At 36.3% G+C, this 23,749-nt stretch overlaps 1 protein-coding gene and 1 pseudogene across 2 annotated transcripts in view; both read left to right on the top strand.

Annotated features, from left to right (window-relative positions):
* Nipbl (NIPBL cohesin loading factor) overlaps window positions 1–23,749 on the top strand; it is a 167,182-nt gene that overhangs the window by 4,356 nt on the left and 139,077 nt on the right. The window lies entirely within an intron of this gene.
* On the top strand, window positions 8,611–18,598 carry LOC118596180 (annotated as a pseudogene).

Here is a 23,749-nt window from a genome sequence, read left to right as displayed (position 1 = left end):
AGTATATAGTGTTATTTATCGCTATTGCTTATTAAGAAAAGCATAATTTGAAAGTATTTCTAACATTTTAAAGTAATATTTCACTTTCATATTGAGTTATTGGGAGATTTGGGGGTAAATTATTTTGAGAGAAATGTAGTTTAATTCTGTTTACCAAGGTACTGACTGCGTACTTTTAAAGAAGCCTAATTAATTGTTAAGCTTGAAGATGCTTATTTTAATATTCTAGGCATACTAAGTTTGCTTTGACCGTAATTTATACTCTTAAAAAATTTAGAGAGCACTTTAAAATGAACACTTTCCAGTAATTGTCTTTTGTAATAGTATTTTGTGTTTTTAGACTTTTCAATCTGGCCTGAATCCATTTATAGATATTCTTATGTTTGTATGAGAGAAATGACTGGCGTAATTATTTTTCAATAGAAAACTTCACACTCGGAGACCAAGTAATATATATAATGAGTGAGTTAAAGGGATTTCCTGATACTTAATACTTTTTCTTTTTATTAGATTATGTCTCTCTAAGAAATGTCTGCACTCTGGACTTCAAGCCACGTATTTCTTAGTTGCAGTACTATACCATTTTTAACTTTTTTGAATTATCTGAGTTCAAGATAACCCTCCCCCACCTTTTTTATTTTATAAGAGATGGTATCTTTTTTCCCTGGTTGTATTTTCTTGGTGTGAACATACTAGTTTGACATACATTGGTGTATATATTTAAACTACTAATTTTATTTTCTTGTGCAACTATTACAGATTTTAGGTGATTATATTTGTAGAAAATGATATGTAACATTTCCTGAGTTGTTTACTTTTTATTTTTAGAAATTACTATAGTGGAGTTTTAGTGTTTCTACTTGATTTAGCACTTTAAAAACCTGTTTCTGTCCATTTAAAGCCATCATTCGCATTTTAAAGAATATTTTGTATGATTAGAATATTTTGCTTAAGTAAGTTAATTAATAAAAGTGATTTTAGATATTTGTAGCATATGTAATTTTGTTTTGGTAGAAATCTGGAGTTAATTTTAATGAATTGAGTTTTATGAGATTGCATTATACTTTTTAAGCCCAAAGTGATATTTAGAAAGGTTATTTAATAACAAGAGTATTGCCAACTAGGAATTTTCCTTTAAGATTTTGATTGCCTATTATTTGCCAGGAATTGTGTTAAGTGTGTCCCCCATAATATTATTTAATTCTGGAAAGTACATGAAGTAGAAAGTTATTTACAATTTACTGAAAAGAAACTGAGGTTAGGAAGATACAGAAAATTGGGCATAGTTATATAGTTCACGAATAACTAGCCTGATGCACATTTGTTTTCCAAAGTTCAAGGTCCTACAACTTTAATTTTGTAAAAATCATGTATTCGTTTGGTTTCTCAATTGACTCAACATTCATAAGCTATATAGTTAAATTATGTTCATCAGGCTAGAAGATAGAATATAATTTATGTCTATACACATGCTATTTTTGAAATCAAGTTTTAACTAGCTTTTTAATTTTGTTAAGTGGTCTGTGCATTTTTTATATTGGGTTGAAATTGTCATAGTATCTATTTTCAGAAAGGAAAAAAATAGCTTTAGAGTTATTTCATTCTTAAAAATATAAATGACCAACTGTAGTATAGAAGATAAATCTATAAATTAATATGACTTTTTTTTTAAAAAAAGATACCAGCATTTATGTGGTTGTCAGTCAAATGTTGATCCTTTCAAAATCGCCCACTTGGTTGTGTGCTTGTTCCAGAGCTGTTGCCATTACATAACTTTGTGGGGATTTTGTTTTGTTTTGCTTTGTTGTAGGCAGGGTCTCATTAGGAATTGGGAACTCTCTGAGATCCACTTGCCTCTATCTCTTAGTGCTGGGGTCAAGGTGTGCATCACCATAGCCAGAGGGAAATCCTTTTTTGAATATTCAGCAAATCATTTGAAATATCAAATCCTCCCCCCCACTTCTCTTATTTTTCCCCTATTTTCCCCCCTTGTTAAGACAGTGTTTTCACTGTGTCGCCTGCCTGAATTCCCTGTGCAGACCAAGCTGATCTTCCTGCCTCTGCCTCCACAGTGCTAGATACAGGCATGCACCGCCACACCCATTTAAAATAAAGTTCATTTGAGGAATTTTTATTTTCAGGAGGTGGATTGAAGCTAAATACAGGAAGAAAACTATAATTAATACTTTTCAGCCAGGTGTTTTACCTTTTGGTGTGTGTGTGTGTGTGGACAGGAAGCAGGGTCTCACTCTGTACACTTGGCTGGACCAGAATGTACTCTGTAGACCAGGCTGGCTTGGATCCTCTTGCCATTTTCCCCAAGTGCTGAAAATCATAGGTTTGCTCTACCACACCTGGTAGTATGTAGCAATATTGATGGTTTTCATGTGCCAGAAACTCTACTGGAGTCTTTACATTATATTATCTCAATTCCCTGATGTTGACATATTATCAAACTAACTTATGGGATGTTTAAATGACTAGCTCAAGGTCACACAATGAGGTGTGAAAAGTCGGAAAGCATTCCAGAGTTCTTTATCCACTCTACTGTGTATCGTGATTTTTAAAACTATTCAGTTACTCGGTGAAGCTATAGTATTCTTTTCTTACAGACATGGAAACAGAAGCTTATCATGTTTAAGTAACTTGTTCTGGGTGGTAAATCTAGCAAGTGTTAAGGGATTCTAAGCCAAATATGTTTAATTCTAAACACCCTTATTCTTTGCATTCTTTCATCTTGCTGCTTCAAAGTTCACAATTTTTTTATGTGTATGGATGTTTTGCCTGCATGTATGTCTGTGCATCATGTGCACTCATGGTTTCCATAGAAGAAGGTATTGGATCCCCTGAAATTGAAGTGACAGCCTGTTGTGGGCTGTTACATGGGTGCTGGGACTTGAACCTGGGTCCTATGGAAGAGCAGCTAGCTAGTGCTCTTACTGTTGAGCCATCTCTCCAAACTGAAAATTTATACTATAAGTTTTGATGAAAAGAGTAGGCTTGGTTATAAAGTATACTTTTTTTCTTGTGTAGATTATAAAGAGAGCCTCAAAATAATTTGTGTTTGGGATCTGATCCAGGGCCCCATCATATTCAGCATGTGCACTTATCACTAAGTTACATCCCTAACCTCCTCAAAAGAGAAGACTTATGTTTTGATAAGCTATCACTCATTAGTTACCAGATTATAGCCTTATAAAACACTTTGTTACTATACATTATGCATACCTGTATAGATACATATATATTTAAATAGGATATTGATTTTTAAATATATCCACTATATATTTAAAATATATGTGTAGAATAGCTCTAGAAACTGTCAGAGCTATTTTATTTTTATGACTTTATTGCAGTTTTTAATTACTTTATGAAAATAGTATCAAAATTTTCCATGAATGCATTAAACCTCTAAAAATAAGTCATGTAGGTAAATTGGCTTTACTATTTAACTTGTATCAAACATCATTTAACATGGATACATTAAACTCTAAAGTTACCTTTTGCTTATGTTTGCCTTTTGTCAGAAAGGAAACACTTGAAACATGCAGAAATTAATTTATTAAAACAATTTTAAGTATTTTTTACCTCTTCTGGGAAATACCAAAACTGTGAGAAAATTTGAAATACTGGATTCCTTTTTGATAATGTTATATTTAGGTTACTTGTCTTCTCCATTCCAAAGACTCATGCTATCTTAAACAGGTGAAATGCATCCTTGTTTGTGTATGACCATTACTTTTTTAAAAAATCAAATTGTTACAGATACTTTAAATCTAACAATTTCTAAAGCAGTACTGCAAGCCAGAGAATGGTTTATGTTAAAATCTTAAGCTTTATGGTTGATATTTATGGTATTTGTTATTTTCAGTACAAAAAAAAATGCCCTTGAAATTAATCATAGCAAGGAAACATATCACTGAGTAAACCATCCAACACTGCCACTTTGAAACCCTTTAAGAATTTTAAAGAAGGGCTTCTTAAACTTTTTCCACTCATGAACCTTTTTTTGCCCAAGAAATTATTATGTAACCTTGGGATATATAGGTATGTAAATCAAGTATTTACTGCTAGTAAATTGTAAACATTGGGGCTGGAGAGTTGGCTCAGCAGTTAAGAGCACTGGCTTCTCTTCCAGAGGCCCTGGATTGGGTTCCCAGCACATGTATGTATGTATGTATGTATGTATGTATGTATGTATGTATGTATATATATATATATATATATATATATATATATATATATAAAACAGCCATCTGTAACTCTAGTCCCATGTGGTCCAATACCCTCCTTTGGCCTAATGTGGACACTGCAAGCATGTGGTGCACAGACACAAATGCAGGCAAATGCCTACACACAGAAGAAATAATTTTAAAAATAAAATTATAAACCAAATTTAATTGAAAACAATTCTTTGGTATATATACTATTTCCCCACCTGTTAAAGACTAAATTTGCATACTAAAGTGATATATATAATTCTTGGTTGTGTTTTTGTTTTTTACAGAAGGGACTAAATCTTGCTTAAATTTTTGATACTACAGGATGTAATGTCTTCAGGCTTGTATTTTTTGTTTTGTTTTTACTTTAAAGACAAGGTCTCACTATGTATTTCTGCCTGACCTGGGATTTATTATGTAGACCAAGCTGGCCTAAAACTGCTTGCCTCTGTCTGCCTCTGCATCCTGAGTGCTGGTATTAAAGCTGTATATTGCCACACACACACACACCCCTCTGCAGCTTTTTTAAGAGTTGATCAATATTTTGATAATCATACATGCCAAGAGCACCACCTCACATAAATATGTAGTACAGAATATGGTAGAAGTGTGTTTAGGGTCAGTTGTTGGAAATTTGCTCCTTGTTCCAAGACAAAAAAAAAAAAAAAAAATCATATAATGACTAGTATAAAACTCAAGGTAGCAACTCAAATAGTAATTTTTAAAATCTAACATTCTAACTATGTTAGACTACGATCCAAAGATAAACTAATTTAGTATGTACAAATTGAGGAATGTGGTATGAAAGTATTAGAAGTCTATGTTTTCCATGGTTTTGAATTCATCTTTGGTTGCTGTGTGGACAGAAACCTTTTATGGTTGCTACATATTGTTGCTAAAATTTTCACAGCACCCATATTCAGTTCCCTGACTCCTTATGGAGTCACAAGGAGCCACAGTTAAAGAAGCTACTTAAAACATTTTTATTTTTGCCGGGCAGCGGTGGTGCACGCCTTTAATCCCAGCACTCAGGAGGCAGAGCCAGGCAGATTTCTGTGAGATCGAGACCAGCCTGGTCTACAGAGCGAGATCCAGGACAGCACCAAAACTACACCGAGAAACCCTGTCTCAAAAAACAAAAAACAAAAACAAACAAACAAAAAAAACAGCATTTTTTTTACTTGCTTTTATCTAATAATATTATGGTTTACCAATTTCAGAAATTGATCATCTAGGTATAGGCTGTATATATAGAGTTCAGTTTTTCCTTGGTAATGGCCAAGTTGAAATTTTAGGTGGGCTAAATTAGGCATAGCTCAAATAAGTAGTAGTTCTGTACTTTTTTAAAATAAAAAATGATACAAAGGACATTTTTCCCCAGGGTTCTGCTTATGCCTTAGAAGACAACTTGAGATTGAAAATTGAAATATAATAAGAGAAAAAAAACAAGGAATACTATATCCCACAACCTCTGTTCAGGTTATCCTGAAAGCAATATATGACCTTTTATTGTCTGCCTGAGTCAAATTATTGCATAGCATGTAGAATATAGGTACAGAAAAGTCCAAAATATTACTGGTAGGAAGTCAGTGACATTATCCATGGAAATGTTTGTCTAGTGTTCCCACTTGTCTACACATATTTTGCTTTTCAAAATGTTAAGTGAAAAGTAAAACATCTTGTGAACATTCCCTTGATCATTTCTTCCATTTCACAGCATTTGGACAGCTTATAACATACCTGTAGAGAAAATCATTGGTTCCAGTGTCCATCACCCTATGGTGATGTCTTCCTGCTTTAGGCATTTGGTAGAGTTTTGTGGAATTGTTTAGTTGAAGTTGAGCTGCATCTTGATCCCTCCCCTCTCCCCTTTCCTCTTTTTCCTTTCCCTTTCCTTTCCCTTTCCTCTATGCACTAAACTGCTGAGACAGTTCTTAAAGATCTGTTTCTAAATCTACAAGTACCAGTGGCAAGTTTTATTTCAGTTGGTTTCAAAATGCCGTGTTCTTGACTGCAAGTATATGCTTGAGCCTTCTTGCCTCTGGGATAAGAGCTTATTTACATGCATCCCTAGGACTGCGTGTGTGATAGAACTTGTATATAAAAATGAATCAAATAAAAATTACAGAATTCCTTTTTCAGCTGTTAGGACTTATAGTATAAGAAACATTTTTTCTCCTTTGGACTAAATCGTTGGGAGTAATTTAGTAGGGTTTATTATCAGAAAGTTATCTCATTACTTTGTTTTAATCTTAACATGGTTTTAAAGTTTTCTTTACTAACAACTATTGGTGTATGTATATTAGGTTGTGATGAGAAACGCATTACTGCATATAAAAATGCTGCTCAATTAAAATGCTGATCTGATAGCTGCATTCAAAAATTAGTTAAATTTATTGAGGTAATTTGTGCCGTAAAAGTCAATGTTGGATCCAGTTCTATTGGGTGAGTTTTGTCACCTACCACCATGACAGAGTATTTCCATTTCTCTTAAAAGTATCCTTGTGTCTCTTTGTGAGTAGTCCTAACTCTATCCTGTTAGCAGTATGTCTGATATTGTTCTTACAGCTTTGACTTTTTCTAGAATATCATATAAATGGAATCATATGGTATATAAAACATTACATGTCTTGTTTCTTTCACTTAGCAGAAGGCTTTTGGGATTCATTCATGTTTATGTGTATCAATAGTTTATTGGTGAGTGAATTTTGAAGTTATGTTTAGTGTACTCTGGTGATTTTCATATAAAAGTATTATCAAAAACTAATACTTTAAACAGTGTGCATATTTTTATCAGAGCTTAGTGGCTTTATTCCTGAATGTTGTTCTTGTGCAGTTTTTACCCATTGCCACCTCAAATCTAGCATAATTGGCATTATTATTAAATGGCATTTATTTATATTAGTACATGCTATTAGATTAAACACTTTACCAAATAAGTGAAGTAGACATTACTCTTTCTCATTATAGGGAAATAATTTAACATCATGTATTTGAAACTTTTAACATGTAGACTCTAGAACAAGAAATAAGGAATGGTGTAGTAATTAACTAATTAACTAATTGAATTTGCTGTTTTTGTTTTTAAAAGACTTATTTTATTTATGTTTTTATTTTGTAAGTATTTGCTTGCATGTATGTGCACCATATGCAAGTTGACTCCAGAAGAGGACATTGGATATCCTGTAACTGAAATTACAGACAGTTGTGAGCTGCCATGTGGGGCTGGGAATCAAACCCAGGTCCTCTACAAGAGCAGCTAGTGCTATTAACTTCTGAGCTATCTCTTCAGCCAATTGGTTTGTTTTGAGACAGGGTTGTTAGCTACTGTGTTGTTCTGGCTGACCTGGAACTCAACATGTAACCCATGCTGACCACAACTTAAGCAATCCTCCTGCCTCACATCTTAAGTGCTGGGATTATAGCCACTACCCACCACACTGATAGCTTACATTTTGTTTAAGTTTAACGTTTATAAATGCATGTTAAAAATAATGCGCATATTACAGTGAAGAATATCTATAGTCTTCCTGTAAAGATTAAAGCTGGAGAAATGGTGTTTACTGAAAAGTGGAGGAAGATAATGGTACAAGTTGTTCTCTGCTTATTTTATTTGACCTCCTCATCCCAACTCTGGTTTTGAAATAGCTTTCTCTTTGGGGTTTAGGAATCCTCTTGTTTTTCTGTGTCTTTCTCTTCTATTTAAAAGAGGGGGGAAAAAAGGTTAATTTTTATTTATATGTATGTGTGTGGATATATACATGTGCATGCAGTTTTCACAGAGGCCAGAAGAGGAGCTGGAGTTACAGGCAGTTGTGAGTGCTAGGAACATGGGTGCTGGGAACCAAACTCAGGTCCTCTATAAAAACAGCAAGTGCTCTTAACTGCTGAGCCATGTCTCTAGCTTCTGCCCTCCGAATTTTAGACTCGGGGGGGGGGGGGGGGGGAGACGCTGGCTGGCTGGCTTGGCTGGCTTGGCTGGCTGGCTGGCTGACTGACAGTGTAGTTTAGGCTGATCTTGAACTCATATCCTCCTGTTCCAGGCTCCCTGGTTGATGTAGTTGCAGGTTTATGCTTCTATTCCACATACTTTTGGAACCTTTGGCTAAAGAGTTCTTAGGACTGAGAAGATGGCTCAGTCAATAAAGTGCTTGTGGTTCAAGCACGAGGACCTTGGCAAAGCATGCTTGTCTATAATTTCAGCACTAGGAAGGCTGGAGCTCACTGGCTAGCCAGTTAAGTAAACTCAATGATTTCAAGGTTAGTGAGAGACCCTATCTCAAAATGTAAAGTGGAAATCAAAATGTAAAGTGGAAAGCTACTGAAGAAGACACCCATCTTTGAACTCTGCCTTCCATGTGCATGTGTATGCACATATATACACGCATACATGAGCAGGTACACGGATACAGACAGCGCGTGTGTACACACACACACACACACAGAGTTTTCCTCTGCCTACACCTTTAAATATTTTTATTCCCAAGGTAGTCCTTCAATCTTGGTTCTTGTGATTTATTACACACTACCTATATACTGATGATGACTCCCAAATTTATTTCTTGATTTTGGCCATTCTGACTAGGGTGAGATGTAACCTCAAAGTACATTTTAGCTTCTATTTATCTGATGGCTAATGATATAGAACACTTGTTTGTTAGCAATTCATATTCTTTTTGTGAATTCTCCTTTCAGATGTATAGTCAGCCCATTTTTTTTATTGGTTTGTTCCAATATACATTTTTAAAAGACACATTGATAGGCTCCAGCCTCAATGATCTGCACAATCTGTCTGTGCATATTAGGAATTGGAAGGTATTGGCAATGAAAGAGGAAGTATTTCTTACAGCTTTACATCTTTCTTAATCGCTTTTGGCTCTAGTGTTGTCAGGGTTCCCTGTACTGCCCTCTGTCTTCAGATGGAAGAGTCTCAAACCTGGAATTAAAGTGGCTCAATCATAATAAACTTACGGCTGCTCTAGGGCAGACTTCAGTGCCTGGATCTCTAGTATGGTAACTAATTGTGTTGTTACCTATAGTGATTACATGCTTTAAATGAATCTGATATTTTCAATCTAAAGATACGTTCATATTTTTTCCTTACAAGCCAGAACTGCATATAGTGTTCTGATGAGGCAGACAAGGCTGAATTGTAAATTTGCTGCTAAACTCTTTCAAGAATATTATTAACATTGAAGATTTCTCAGTGTGTTTGGCTTTTCATTTCAGGATATTTTATTTGCTTTTACTCTTTTCTTTATAAGTCTTGAGGCAGAGAGCATCTTTATCTGTCCATTTTGGGATGGGGGGCCCCATTTTCAGGCCTTTTTCCATATAGAGTAGAATCCAGTAAACACAAAGGTAAAAGGTTTGAACATTTTAATGGCTCTTTATATGGAGTTCCAATAATAGTTTGCCCTGCCATAATCTATTTTCCTTGATGTCTTGATTTAAAGAGAAAAATAATTTTACTTTCCATGTAGAATGCTCCGATTCTATTAAGATTATTTTTAGGTCATTTAAATTTTTTTCTCCTCCCAATATTGTTGCTGTTTTCAATATTTAAATTTTTTTGATGGTAAAAATCATGGCTTTTCAAACTATACATATCATTTGGAGATATGCAGTGAAATTTGTGTAAGATCTAATCTAGTTACTAGCCAAGCAATAGGCAGGCCAGTTATTAACCCAAATTCATTTCTTCTATAAATTATCTCAGGCTTTAGGAATCTTTGGACTAGTAAAGCAAGACAAATTGAATGAGTTAGATTCAAAAATAAAAGTGCTATTGTTAGGAATATAGTTGATTTTTAAGGGATAATCAGTCTTTTATTTGCCTAAGTAGTAAAGAAATTCAGAACTGTAATGTAGTGGACACAAAAAACCAGTTTCTAGATAAGACCTATTACTTAGTCTTTTTTTATTTTTACTTTTTAAATTATATTTATTTAATGCATACATGTACATGTGTGTGTTTGGGCACACATGTGCTGTGGCACGTGTACATGATCATCTCGGAGGAATTCATTCTCTCCTTCCGTCTTTGGGTCCCGGGTTTTTAATTAGGTGGCCAGGCTTGATCTTACAAAACCATGTTAGTTAGTCTTAATTTTTGAAATAGAAAATGTTTAGTGTGCTGTGTACATGGCTTTGATCTAGTTCCCTTTCTTTTGGTCCTCAAACATTGGGTGTATTCTCTGTTTCAGCTCAGAAACTGCCAACATTGTAAATGGTGAAATAAAAGCCTTCATCCTGTCCACTAAGATCTTAGAGTCTAATAACGCTTATAGATAGATGAGTAGTATCATTTTGTAGGTGCTGCAGTGCTGTGATAAGGATGAGCAGAGAAAGTTCAGTAGAAGCATGGGGTAGGGGTCAGGGGGATACTGTTAGAGAACCTAGTTTACAGTAGTGTGGTAGGAAGGGAAGTGAGGAAAGCCCTTATAAGGAGAGATGCTATGTAATCCATAGGCTTTAGTCAGACTTGTGAGCCTGGAGCAATAGTTGGATTTTGGAAACCATGATGGCACAGGCTTGAAAAAGTGGTGAAAAAAAGCCCCAGAAAGGGCAGGACACAGATTGTAGAGAAATGTGTCTACCTGGAGCTGGGGGCATGCTCAGTGGGTTAAGGACTTGCTGTGCTAGTATGAGGACCTATGTTCACCTTCTCACATACACTTTAAAGCTAGCAGCAGCACTGGTGTGCACTGATTACCTCATCACTGACAGGGTAGAACAGGTGGATCCTGACCCTGGCAGCTCACTGACCAACCAGTTTAGCTGAATCAACAGGCTCCAGGTTTAATGAGAAACCCTGCCTCAAAAAATAAGGTGGAGAGTAATAGAGGAGCCTCAGACCTCCACATATGTATGTATGGGTGAAGTGCTCCCCACACACCATGTGTACACACACATTGCTATGAATAGTGTGTTTCCCTTTAAAGGTAATAGGATAGGGAAATTATTAAGTCACCAGTTACAGTTTTTATTCTTGAAGTCTTGATTAGTAGTGAGAAGAAAAGATGTCATGGAGGCTAATGAGAGTTGATGAGGTATTCAGTTAAGATACTGAGAATGTAAAGAAGGAAACTCCTAATAGGTATTAAGGCATTCAGTGATCATATGTAGGTAGAATGGGTAATGGAGAATAAAGGTAATTAAAGATGTCTTCTTAATTTCCAAGTTTCATACTTATGGACATTGGAGTTTGAAATACAAGCTCAATCAGCTTTGGCTGTCTATGAATAAAAATATAGGTTATCAAAATGTGTATCACTTTACATATTCTGGAGGGAATGGATTTTGAAAAATTTAGTGGCTTGGCCAAATGTGGATATGAATGACTATTTGAAACTTATTTTGAAGGCTGACCTGGAAGACTTTCCAGCCTTCGTATAATGTTAAAAGCATTATGGTAGGCTGTACTTATATTTATATTTTTTATCCAGTATGGTATAAATTATAAAAAGATAATAGTACTGTATTTTCCTAATGCTTAATTTCACAGTATATTGACTATATTGCCATGCACTTAGCACCCCTGGTATATTTGTTTACCTAGCATAATCTCAAAAGTGGCCCTTCTATTTTTACTATATCATACTTATAATGAGATAGTATAGTGAGAACTGTTACTTAGTTCATAAGGGGCATCTTAACCACTGTTCTGTTTCTGTGAACAGACACCGTGACCACGGCAACTCTTATGAAAGACAGCATTTAATTGGGGGCTTGCCTACAGTTTCAGAGGCTTAGTCCATTACCGTCATGGTGGGGAGCATGGCAGCAGACAGGTGCTGGAACAATAGCTGAGGGTTACATCCTGATCTGTAGGCAGAGAAAGAGAGATTGGGCCTAACAATGGGCTTTTGAAACTTCAAAGCCTTCGTCCCCATCTCTACACTCCCCCATCCCTACACACACACACACACCCTGTAGTGACAAATCTACTCCAGCGAGGCCACACATTCTAATCCTTCTCAAATAGTGCCATTCCCTTATGACTAAGCATTCAAATATAGGAGCCTATGGAGGCCATTCTTATTGAAAGCACCACAAGGGTATTATTTTTACAATCATAATAAAAATGCCAGTAGCTTTTCAAAAGTGTTAAATACAGGAATAATTATGAAACAATCAAACAGATTCATCAGAAATAATTGATTTTAACATGGCTCCTTCAATGTTTTTAAAATTCATTTTTATTTATGTGTATGTGCATGTCCCTGCTTGTCTGAATATGTGCCATATGTATACAGGTGCCTGCAGAGGCCAGAAGAGAATGTGGGTCAGGTCCCCTGGAACTGTTGTGAGCCACCTGATAGAGGTGCTGGGAATTTAACACAGGACCTCTGAGGAGCGGCAAATGTTCTTAACAGCTGAGCCATCTCTCCAGCCCCACGTGGCACCTCATTTTACAGAACTCACCTGAAAAGTATAAAAGAGTAAGGAGTCATGTGAGAAGCTCGTGATAGAAGGGAGAGACGTGTTTCTTTTTGAAAAATGGAAAGAATTGCTGGTTATTCTTAGGCCATCAAATCGAGGGAGGAATTAGGTGGCAGGCACTGTAAGTGCAATTGGGGGAAACTTGTGAAAAACAACAACGTGAGAACAAGCAAGTGTGTGCAGAATAAAATTTAAAAATTGGAACTGATTGCTATGTTCCTGGAAGTATCTTATATTTTAAAAGAATATTCTAAATAATCAAGTGTATCTCACATAATAGATATACACTGCTTAAAAGTACCCTGACTGCATAGAAGCATGCTGTATATATACTTAGACTAATTCCTTAGCAAATATTTGTTCTTTTCGTCAGTTGGCAGCAAACTTTCTGAATGTTACTTGAAAATATATTGTTGCACATACTTTCAAACAAATGTGCTCATTTGTGACACTTTAATGGATTATTAGAGAGGAAAGTATTTGATGAGAACTGGTTAAATTCTCCAGGCATGGTGCCATGTGTGTTTAATCCCAGTACTCTGGAGGCAGAAGCAGGCAGTTCTCTTAAGAGTTCAAGGCCATCCTAGTCAATAAAGTGAGTTCTAGGCCATCTGAGGCTACACAGTGAGGCTCTGTCTTAAAACAAAAGTAATTAAATCAACTTAAGTTACTGTAATATTGTGTAAGTACGCTTTACAACACAGCTTAGCTATTATACCCTAGATGGAGTATCCCAAGTAATAATCACTTTGTGTAAGGTTTGACTTTAACTCATATCTAATATAAATATGCCTCCCAAGGTGGTAATATATTCTCACATATGTATTTTCAGTAATCTCAGAAATGGACAGCTGTGTCTACTACACTTGATAATTCATTTTGTAAGTTTGTGGCTTTTTAATTTTTAATTAAAACATTTACATCCTGTTTTCCCCATCTATCCTCCTTCCTTCTTCCTATCAGAACTTTATGGGTTTATTTTTTCGTTACTAGGGAAGGTGACATCACAGTCATCTACTCATCCCACCCACCCATCCCCACCAAGATTAAAATACTTTCCTGTTTTTGCCCGAGATAGAATTTAGGTTATAGGCTAGCATGTAGCTAGTCATACTCACATTTTCACATGAGTGCTGTGGATTTGAACTCTGGTTCATGCTTGCTCAGCAAGTACTCTTCCCACTGAGCCATATCCCCTGCCTCAAGATTACATTCATTTTTGTGGGTGAATAGTATTATATAGTATGAATATGCCATATTTTACTTAGAGATTATCACTTAGGCAAAATGAACATTTGAGTCATTTTTGCTTTCTGGATAATTAAATAATGTTGATATAAAATTCATGTGCACATTTATGAATACATCTGTGAATGTATTATTGATGAAATTATTAAGTAGTTAAAATGGAGGTATGGCTACCCACTACATGTACACCTCAGTTTTCCTGGGTACATATATATAAGTGGAACTTTTAGATTGCACAATAACAATAAAAAGAGCTTAGCTCTTTGAGAAACTATCAAACTGTTTTCTGTTGTAGTTGCACCATTTTACATTTCTATTAGGATTCTAATTTCCTTACATTTTCGCTGGTACTTCTTAAAAGAATTTTTTCTTACATTTAGTCATTTTGTATGTGTGGCAGGAGGAGGGGATGCCATAGCGCATGTGTAGAAAACAGTTTACAGGAGTTAATCCTCTCTCTCTACCATGTAGGTTCCAGAAACGCAGGTCTCAGGCTTGGCCTCAAGTGCCTTTACCTACCGAGTGGTCTACCAACATTCCTTGTACTTCTTGTTATCTGACCTTGCCCATTTTTAAATTGGCTTATCGGTGTTTTTAGTATTACATTGTTTAAAAAAAAAATTTAGGACAAGAATCCTCACATATGTGAAGTATTTCTCACATTCTATTTGCTTTTATTGTCTCCTTTGGTTGCTTGTGTTTTGGATGTCATATCTAAGAAAGTACTGGGTAGCTGGGCAGTGGTGGTGCACGTCTTTAATCCCAGCACTCGGGAGGCAGAGCCAGGCGGATCTCTGTGAGTTCGAGGCCAGCCTGGGGTACCAAGCAAGTTCCAGGAAAGATGCAAAGCTACACAGAGAAACCCTGTCTCGAAAAGAAAAAAAGAAAAAGAAAGCACTGGGTAATAAATCTTAGATATGAGAAGTCACCCTTGTTCTGGTTCTTACATTTAAGTCTGATTCATTTAAAGTGTTTGTTGTTGTTTTGGGTTTTTTGTTTCGTTTTGTTTTGTTTTTTTTGCATATAGTGTGAAATAGACCCAACTTCACCCTTCTACATGTACTGTGGTTGTCCATCATGATTTGTGAAAAGATTCTTCATATCTACTGAATGACAACAGTCTTTTACACTCTTGTCAAAAATATTTCAAAGTCAGGCATGGTGATACCTGCATCTTTAATCCCAGTATTTGAGAGTCTAAGGTAGGAGGACTACAAGTTTCAGACCATACTGAGCCATGTGGTGAGACCTTACTTAATAAAACCATAGTAAAAGAAATGCCAGGGTAGCAAGTGGCTTGGGCGGGGAGGGAGGGAGGAAGTCGCCTGACATCATGCCTAATGACCTGAGTTCGATCTCCAAGACCCACATAGTGGAAAGAGAGAGTCAACTCCTGAAAGTTCTTTTCCAACCTACAGACGTGTTATGACACACATATGCCCAAACACAATAAATAAAAATGCAATTGACTTTTAAAAGTTTCATAAAACATAGTCAGGGCTGGGACATGGCTTATTGGTAGAGTAGTTTTCTAACAGTCCTGAGGGCCTAGTTGAAAATATATCTAAGAATTTATTTTGGACTCAGTTTTATTACTTTAATCTATGTGTCTGTCCTTACGGATGTCTTTTATATTTATAGGAATTTTAAGGTCAAATCAATTTTTACAAAATATGCAGCTGTGATTTGGTTATGGATTTGTTATCTGTGGATCTGTTTGGGGGAAGAGTGTCATTACAATGGGAAGTCTCCCATCTGTGAGCACAGGAGGGATGGCTTTCCTTTTTTTAAGCCTTCATTTCTTTCAGCTTTTTTTTTTTTTTCCAAGTTGGAAATGTGTTGTACTTCTTTGCCTGCCAGCAGTAGTTGAGGCAGTTTTCTTGTTTGCCCAATCCTGCTCTTTGTAACCTGAACAAACTTGTAAGCATGAAGAGTAAGATTAGATGGCTTGTGGAAAAAATTGTAGCCACTCAGTTAGGTCAGCATGGTCATTTGCTGTTGCTTGAATATAACATAGAACTCCAGTATTTAAAAGCAATCTTTGTTGTCTGTAATAAGCTACCACAAGTGTTTGTTACAAGAATGGATAAGTAACTGAGTGACAGGCACATCCAACAGAGATGTCCAGCTGACTAGCAGACAGGGAAATAAAGAGTAGAACTCTGGCTAGGCTGTAGTATGTTCTGTTGATCAGGGATTAAATTAAATGAAAAATCTTTACTCAAAGTCCAAGAGCAAGTTTTTGTTTCCATTCTCAATAATATTGCTGCTCTTACCACTGACCTTTAAATTTGTAATGAGAAAGTGATCTCCTTTTAAACATTTGTCAACTGTGTGTGTTTTACATGTTTGTTATTCATTCTCATATTTAATACTCTTGAAAAAACTCAGGAATACAATTTTATTTTATTGGTGAAGAAATGATAGCTTAGGATATTAGTAATTCACTAAAGGTACGGCTTGAAACAAGAGGAGGAATTTGAAGCTAACTTATTTAGATTCTAAAATATAGCCTTTAACTTGTAGTTGCTATACTATTACTGCTTCTCCATTACCTTTAAGGAACTTGTGCCAAAGTTGGTTATATTAAACATAGTGCTCTTTGGATCCTTAAGCCACATTAAATAAAATTTAATGCAGAATTTAAAATCAGAGTTTGATTTTATTTAGAAAACTTTCACATTGTTGTATTTTAATCGTCAGATAAAACATTTTCCCATTGTTTTAATGCTGTTGAATTAGCAGGATTTCAAGTGTTCTTCATTTTCTCTTTGAGAATTGGGCACTTGAAAGTCAGAGTCAAGATTTGCAACCAAAAGTCAATAACTTGGTAAAGAAGTTCTAGGAGAGCATTTTTTATGGGTTAAGGGAATTAAGAAAGGAATGGGTAAAAATTAAAAGCGTTAACTCCAGTTGTTTTCTCTGTGTTGAACATTTCTGTATACTTACATCTTTCTTGCATAAGAATGTAATATAGCCAGGTGGTGGTGGCCCACACCTTTAATCCCAGAACTTAAGAGGCAGAGACAGAGGTAGGTGAATCTCTGCAAGTTTGAGACCAGCCTGGTCTACAGTGTAAGCTCCAGGACAACCAGGGCTTTGTAAGACTGAAACGCTGTGCTGTGGCTGCTGGCTCCGCCCACCTCAGCTTCCCAAAGTGGGTGTGGTACAGTTTAACGCCAGCTGGGTCTGGAGCCATGTGTACCATCAACTATCAGAAGCAGTTCTATCAAAGCAGTGCATAGCCCAGAAACCTTTATTTTATTTTATTTTTTTTTTAAACCAGCAAAGGCTAAATCCACCATGCAGCAGAGTAAAGTGCCTCTTGTAGACTCTTCATTCCCACCACACTGCCGCCGGTCAGACGCACACACCAGGAACCCGCCATAGTAGCTCAAACTGGCAGGCTGCTGCTAAGTTGAGAGAGACAATTAGGAAGCTGTTTTTAGGTCCGTTTTAGAATCTTTTTTCTCAGGTTTTAGGTGGAAACTCTTGCCAACACGTTCAGTGCCATTTGTAGTTAAGAGTTTTTCTGCCTGGTCCACAGTCAGGACAAATCTCTCTCACCACCAGGCCCATTGGGGGTTGGAACTTCCAGGCCAAGGCTGGAATGGCCTACCCACTACAATCTTGTTTGCAATATCTCCTTCACTGTAAATTACCTTCTTAGTTATTGTTTTTATATTTTATGCCCAAAGTGAATTAAGCCTTTTCCTCTGTTACCGAGTATTACTTCTTTTTTTAAATGTATATATATATATATATATATATATATCTGTGTGTATACGTGTGTGTGTGTGTGTGTGTGTGTGTGTGTGTGTGTGTATGTGTACACCACTGTGTGCCTGGTACCCTCAGAGTTCAGAAGAGGGTGTCAGAGTCCCCTGGAACAGGAATTACAGATGGTTGTGAACTACCATGTGGGTACTGGGAACTGAAGTTAGTTCCTCTGCAAAAGTCCCAAGTGTTCTTAACCCCGAGCTAACTCTTCAGCCCTGTTATGAACAATGCTTCTTAAGCATACATACATGCAGAGTTGAAAAACCTGCTAGTACTCAAATAACATCATCCTAGATTGTATTATCAGGTAAATGGATTAGAACTTGTTTTCAGTATTCTTTTCCTCTTTAAATAATGTCATAGAGTAGGGGGTACTTCATGCCTTAGTTGATAATTACATTAGTAACACTTGTATTTTGTTTATAGAATGCATAACGATCTAAATGATCTTTATGATTTAGAAAGCAGAAAATATATTTACTAAAACTTTTAATTTCTTCTTTTTTTAGTAGTGATGGTGGTGCGTGGTGGCTTGCTTAGGCTGGAATAAGTGCACATTGCCCTGTTATGGAAGGGAGCCATAACCAGTATAGCAGTAACAGTCAGACTGACCATTGCTGCTAAGGAGTCGCAGGCTGTTGGAGCCTCAAGTAAAACTAGTTTTTCTGCATCTATCAAAATCTGCCTTCAGTGGTGGATTTGAACCCAAAATGACAAAACGGGAGGTGGCATCAAAGTTGGTTGTAAGCTCGACTGCCAATAAAGAAAGGACTGTAAGTGCTCATTGACAAATCATGTGCTTAAACCACCCAGACAATGGAGGATCTCCTTATACAGCAGCCAGAATTACTAAAGCTATGGACTTACTAGAAGGTCAAGCTAAAAAAAATGAAGTAAATGTATGATAAATTGTAAGTCCCTATTAGTCTGTGTATGAGTGAGTACCAATTTTTGTAATAAAATGCCTTTGAGCTACAAAAAATAGGATAATAATAGTCATAGCAATAATGGTAATTTTTATATCAAGTTTCATTACAATCTTTTGAGTTATAGACTTAAGATTATCTTTACACATCAGAAACTACTGATCACAAAGAATGTGACTCTCACAAGTGATAAGAAAAAGAAGTTTTACAGGCAGTTTAGAGTCACTATAATTAACAATGAGTGATACATGTTCCTAAATTCTGTAAGACTTAAGTTCCCTCAGGCCAGGAGCGTAATCTTATATTTCTGCATTGTTACTAATACCTAACACAGTGTCATCCATATAGTACATGCTAATTGTGTATATTTTGTTTTGTTTTGTTTTGTTTTTGTGTGATCAAAATTCTAAGAAGTAGATTAGCCCTAGCTGTCTTTTCTTCTTCTTCTTCTTCTTCTTCTTCTTCTTCTTCTTCTTCTTCTTCTTCTTCTCCTCCTCCTCCTCCTCCTCCTCCTCCTCCTCCTCCTCCTCCTCTTCCTTCTCCTTCTTCTTCTCCTCCTCCTCCTCCTTCTGTTTTTGTTTTTTTGTTTTGTTTTGTTTTTTGAGCTGAGGACGGAACCCAGGGCCTTGTGCTTGCTAGGCAAGCGCCCTACCTCTGAGCTAAATCCCCAACCCCCTGGCTGTCTTTTGACACAAGAATTTTTGTTTCTATTTCAGCATGACTTTTTCCCACTTTGCTTTGGAATATTGATTTTTCTCTATTTGGAAGGAAACCTGATAAATTTCTATTAGTCCTTTAAATTCCAAGATAATTGCATCTTTTTACAAAGCCCTTTATCTTTCTGATATAGGACTTGTCCTTCTCTTTTTCATCTTCCCCCCTTCTTTCTCTCTTCCTTTCATTACAGTGCCTATTATGTCATGTCTCAAAGTTACCTTCTTTTCCCAGCCTGTGAGTCCTCAAGAGAGCAGGAAAGGTGCAGGAAGACTTCGTGTCTTATTTTAATCAGCATCAAGGATGGTTTCTGGCACTTAGTAGCTGCTTAGTAAATATTTGAGGTGAATAATTCAGAAAGGCCAGCTAAAAATAGACTTCAGTTGAATGGGAAGCATTTGCTTAAATATTGTCTTTAAATTACTCTTGACTTGATTTTTGGTTTTCTGCTATTCCTTCCGCTACGACAGTTAGTTCTCTGGGCCGGGCCGCTGTTTTTCAGCTGTGTGAATATTTGAGAAGATGCTGCAACAATCCAGCATTGCTATTAGCATTTCCTTTATTTTTATTTTTGACAGTTTCTTTGTAGGCAGTGTATTGTGTTCATATTCCCTTCTCCCATTACTTTTTCTTATACCCATTCCCACACTTATTGACAACACCCCCTGCCTTGTGTGTGTGTGTGTGTGTGTGTGTGTGTGTGTGTTTGCAATTTCTAAGAAATTTTCTCACATCTTTATTCTTTGGGAGGAAACTTGAAAACGGAGGAAATCTAAATAATAAAAGAAATAGCCAGATGTATGAAAATAAACAAATTTTTAAGAATTTCAGTGTAAAAACATTCAATTAAACTATAAAATCCTTAAGTAGAGGATATAAGTTAATTAATATCTGCTTTTACACAGACCATGTACAATTGTTCATAAGATTCAATTGAAATAATGTAAGTTGAAGTATTCCTAAGTAGAATAATTCTAATGTAAGGATATGGATAATGTAAGGATCGGTTATTTTTCCATTGCTGTGATAAAACAGCATGAGCATAACAACTTATAGAAGAAAGAGTTTGTTTGGGCTTATGGTTCCAGAGGGCTAAGAGTCCATTATTGTTGGGAGGTATGACAGCAAACAACAGAAGCTCTGTTTGAACCATAAGCAAAGAGAACAAATTAAAAATGGTTCAGTTCTTTAAACTCTCAAACTCTAACCCCAGTGACATACTTCTTTCAGTAAGACCACACCCTCCAAGCCACACAGCACTACCAACTGGGGACCAAATATTCAGATGCTTAAGACTATGAAGGGCATTTTATTTATGGTTTATTATTTAAACCACTGCAGATTCCACAGATAAAGTGGTTTTGTTTGTTTGGTTAAGATTTTTAAAATTCCTAATACTGCCAAACTAAAAGAACATCTGTATAACATATAACAATAGTATGAGATGCGTATGCTCTTGAATGATAATCTTTAGTATACATAGTTGAATTCTCCAGCAATCTCAGCACTCAGGATGCTGAGGCTGAGGGAGGGGAAGTTCCAGCTATAGTGAGTTCAGAGGGAGTCCAAGCTATTTATTGAGAACCTACCACTAAAACAAACAAAACATCTAAAAACTTGTGTTGGTTATCAGTTGTTGTGTAACAAGTTACTTCAATATTAAATAGCTTAAAACAGGATTTGTTATCTCACAGTTCATGTAGACCAGGAAAGCTGAGCTTGGTGTGTGTTCTTACTTGGGGTGTCTTAAAAAGCTGCAGTTTTCATACTGTCTGATATGGCTGTGGTGGTGGTTATAGCCAGAACAGGATTGACTGACAGAAAAATCAGCTTCCAAACTGATTACTTTTGGTGTTTGGTGGGCCTCTGATTGTTTCTGTTGGCTGGATACTTGAATTCCTTGCCAAATGAGCCTCACCTTAAGAGTGACTAGCTTATCAAATGCTAAATGATTTCCAATAGAATCAGAGAGGACAGCATGGCAGAAGCCTTTCTCTTTATAATTGTGTAACCTGCCATCACTTTGCTGTATTCTGTTTTTTAGAAGCAAACACTTAAGTCTTTTGTACAAAGTAAAGATGTTACAGAAGGGCACAAGTATCAGGAAGGTGGTGTCATAACAGACTATTGTAGAGGACACCCACCACAAATTCCCAATGGCATTGATGTATTTCAAAAGTTTAAAAAAAAAAAAAGAAAAGAAAAAACGAGTAAGTTGGCTACATATCGGGTACAGGAATGTATTGTTCACCAGGAATTAATAGAGAAGAGGTAACAGGGAATAACTTTGAATAAAGTAACTATTGAGACAACGTTACTACTGTCCCTGTGTGTATGGCATCAGTTCCCCCTTGGGCTACCTATCCCTTTCTCATGTATGTGTACTGATGGAGAGAAATACTTTCCTACTTTCCTGGTTGATAGCTACCCACTAATGGAGAGTCTTACGTGAAAGGGTAGGATTTAGTAGGAGGAAGCTCAGCACGAAAGCCTACCAATTGCTTCTCAGATCAGAATTAGATTTGAGTGTGGACTATTTATCTAGTATATGTTAATATATATTACTGTGTGATTTTTTTATAGAGATTGTGTAGTAAACATACATAAAATATACCACAAAACAATTTCAAATGGTGATAATGTTACTAGTAATGTTATAATTAGTTTGCACTTTTAAGATTAATTTTAATAAAAATGGGTTTGTTGTGGTTTTTGTTTGTTTGTTTTGGGGTTTGTTTGTTTTGTTTATTTGTTTTTAAGGCAGCAGTACACTATATAGCCCTAGCTGCATAGAAATTGCTATGTAGACCAGGCTGACTTTGAGGTCACAAAAATCCACTTGCCTCTGCTTCCCAAATGCTGAGATTAAAGGAATGTGGTACAACACTCAACAACAAGAATATTTTTATATTAACTATGGTCTTGATTGCTGATTATATAATTTTCCATCTCGTTAAAAAACATTATATTAGTCTGGGGGAGTAAATTATGGTAGACTATAACCCAGAGTTCCACCTCCAGCACCACAAAAGTCAATCATTGTGTTACCTTTTAGACTCTATAATGAGTGTGTGTGTGTGTGTGTGTGTGTGTGTGTGTGTGTGTGTGTGTGTGTGTGTAATGGCTGCCCTGGATAGCAGGACAGTGACCTAAAGGTTTTTTAACTGTGTATTATGTGGGGGCGGGCACATGTGTCATGAACACATATGTGGAGATGGGGCGTCCTTTGGATTCCTGTCTTTCCACTTTTGCATGGGTTCTGCAGATCAAGTTCAGGTTACCAGGCTCATGGGGCAAATACTTGCCTGCAAAGTGGCTATGCAGGCCCAAGAATGATTATTTTCTTATCCAGCCACTAACACTAAAAAGACTTATTGGAGGCTGGAGAGACATCCCAGTCAGTAAAGAGCTTGTCATGAAAGTCTAAAGACCTGAGTTCAGATTCTCCATATCCACATAAAAGTAGGGTATGGTGATAGTTGTGGCTCCAGTACTGGAAAAGAAGCAGATATAATGAGGGAAATAACGTACCATTGACCTCTGACCTGCCTCCATATGCATGCACACATACGTGAGTGTGTGCATGCATATGCAGACATATACACATGGATGGATGGATGGATGGATGGATGGCTGGATGGATGGATGGATGGATGGATGGATGATGGATGGATGATGGATGGATGGATGAGACAGAAGACATAGTCAGTGATAAAGTATTGTCAATCCTGCCTGTGTACCCATGTACCCAGGTTCAATGTTCAGTATAGTTAAAAAAAAAAAAAAAAAGTAGAAGAAAAAAGAAATTCTTTTTCCAGAATAAATTTTGTTTTGCTTACTGTTAGTACCTTAAGATTATTGACTTAGAGAAGGAAATGAGGTGGAATTCTGATCAAATAAATTAGTCTCTCCAACCAATAGTTTCCTTTTAACCATTTACCCTGATTAAATAAAACATCTGACTTGACTATAACTTGAAATTATATTTTATTAATGTTTCTTACTAAGTCTTCAGTAGATGCTATAACTAATAGTTGTTTTTTGTTTTGTTTTGTTTTGTTTTTCTAAATACAGGCATTGAAGAAAAAGGAATTGGTTTGAAAAGTGGTGGGCTGTTAGTGTTTTCTAGAACTTTGGTTCTTGATTGGCTTTAAGGTATATTGATGTGGGAAAGTAAGTCCATTAGAAATATGAGTGAATTTCTTCTTTCCAGCTCCAAAGATACACTGTAGTATAACTTTAGGTTTGGCTGTATTTTCTTTTTCGTGTCTGTGTGCATATTCATGTGAATGTGGATACAGGTATATGTGTGGATGTTGAGGCCAGAGAATAACCTTGAGTGTTGTTCCTCAGGCACCATTGAAGATAGGGCCTCATTGACATAGAACTCTCCACAAAGCCCTAGGGATCTCAGCT

The sequence above is a fragment of the Onychomys torridus genome, chromosome 15 (genome assembly GCF_903995425.1).
Source record: "Onychomys torridus chromosome 15, mOncTor1.1, whole genome shotgun sequence".
Taxonomy (NCBI): Eukaryota; Metazoa; Chordata; class Mammalia; order Rodentia; family Cricetidae; genus Onychomys; species Onychomys torridus.
Note: the sequence above shows the minus strand (reverse complement) of the source record. Positions and strands in the feature narration are given on the sequence as shown.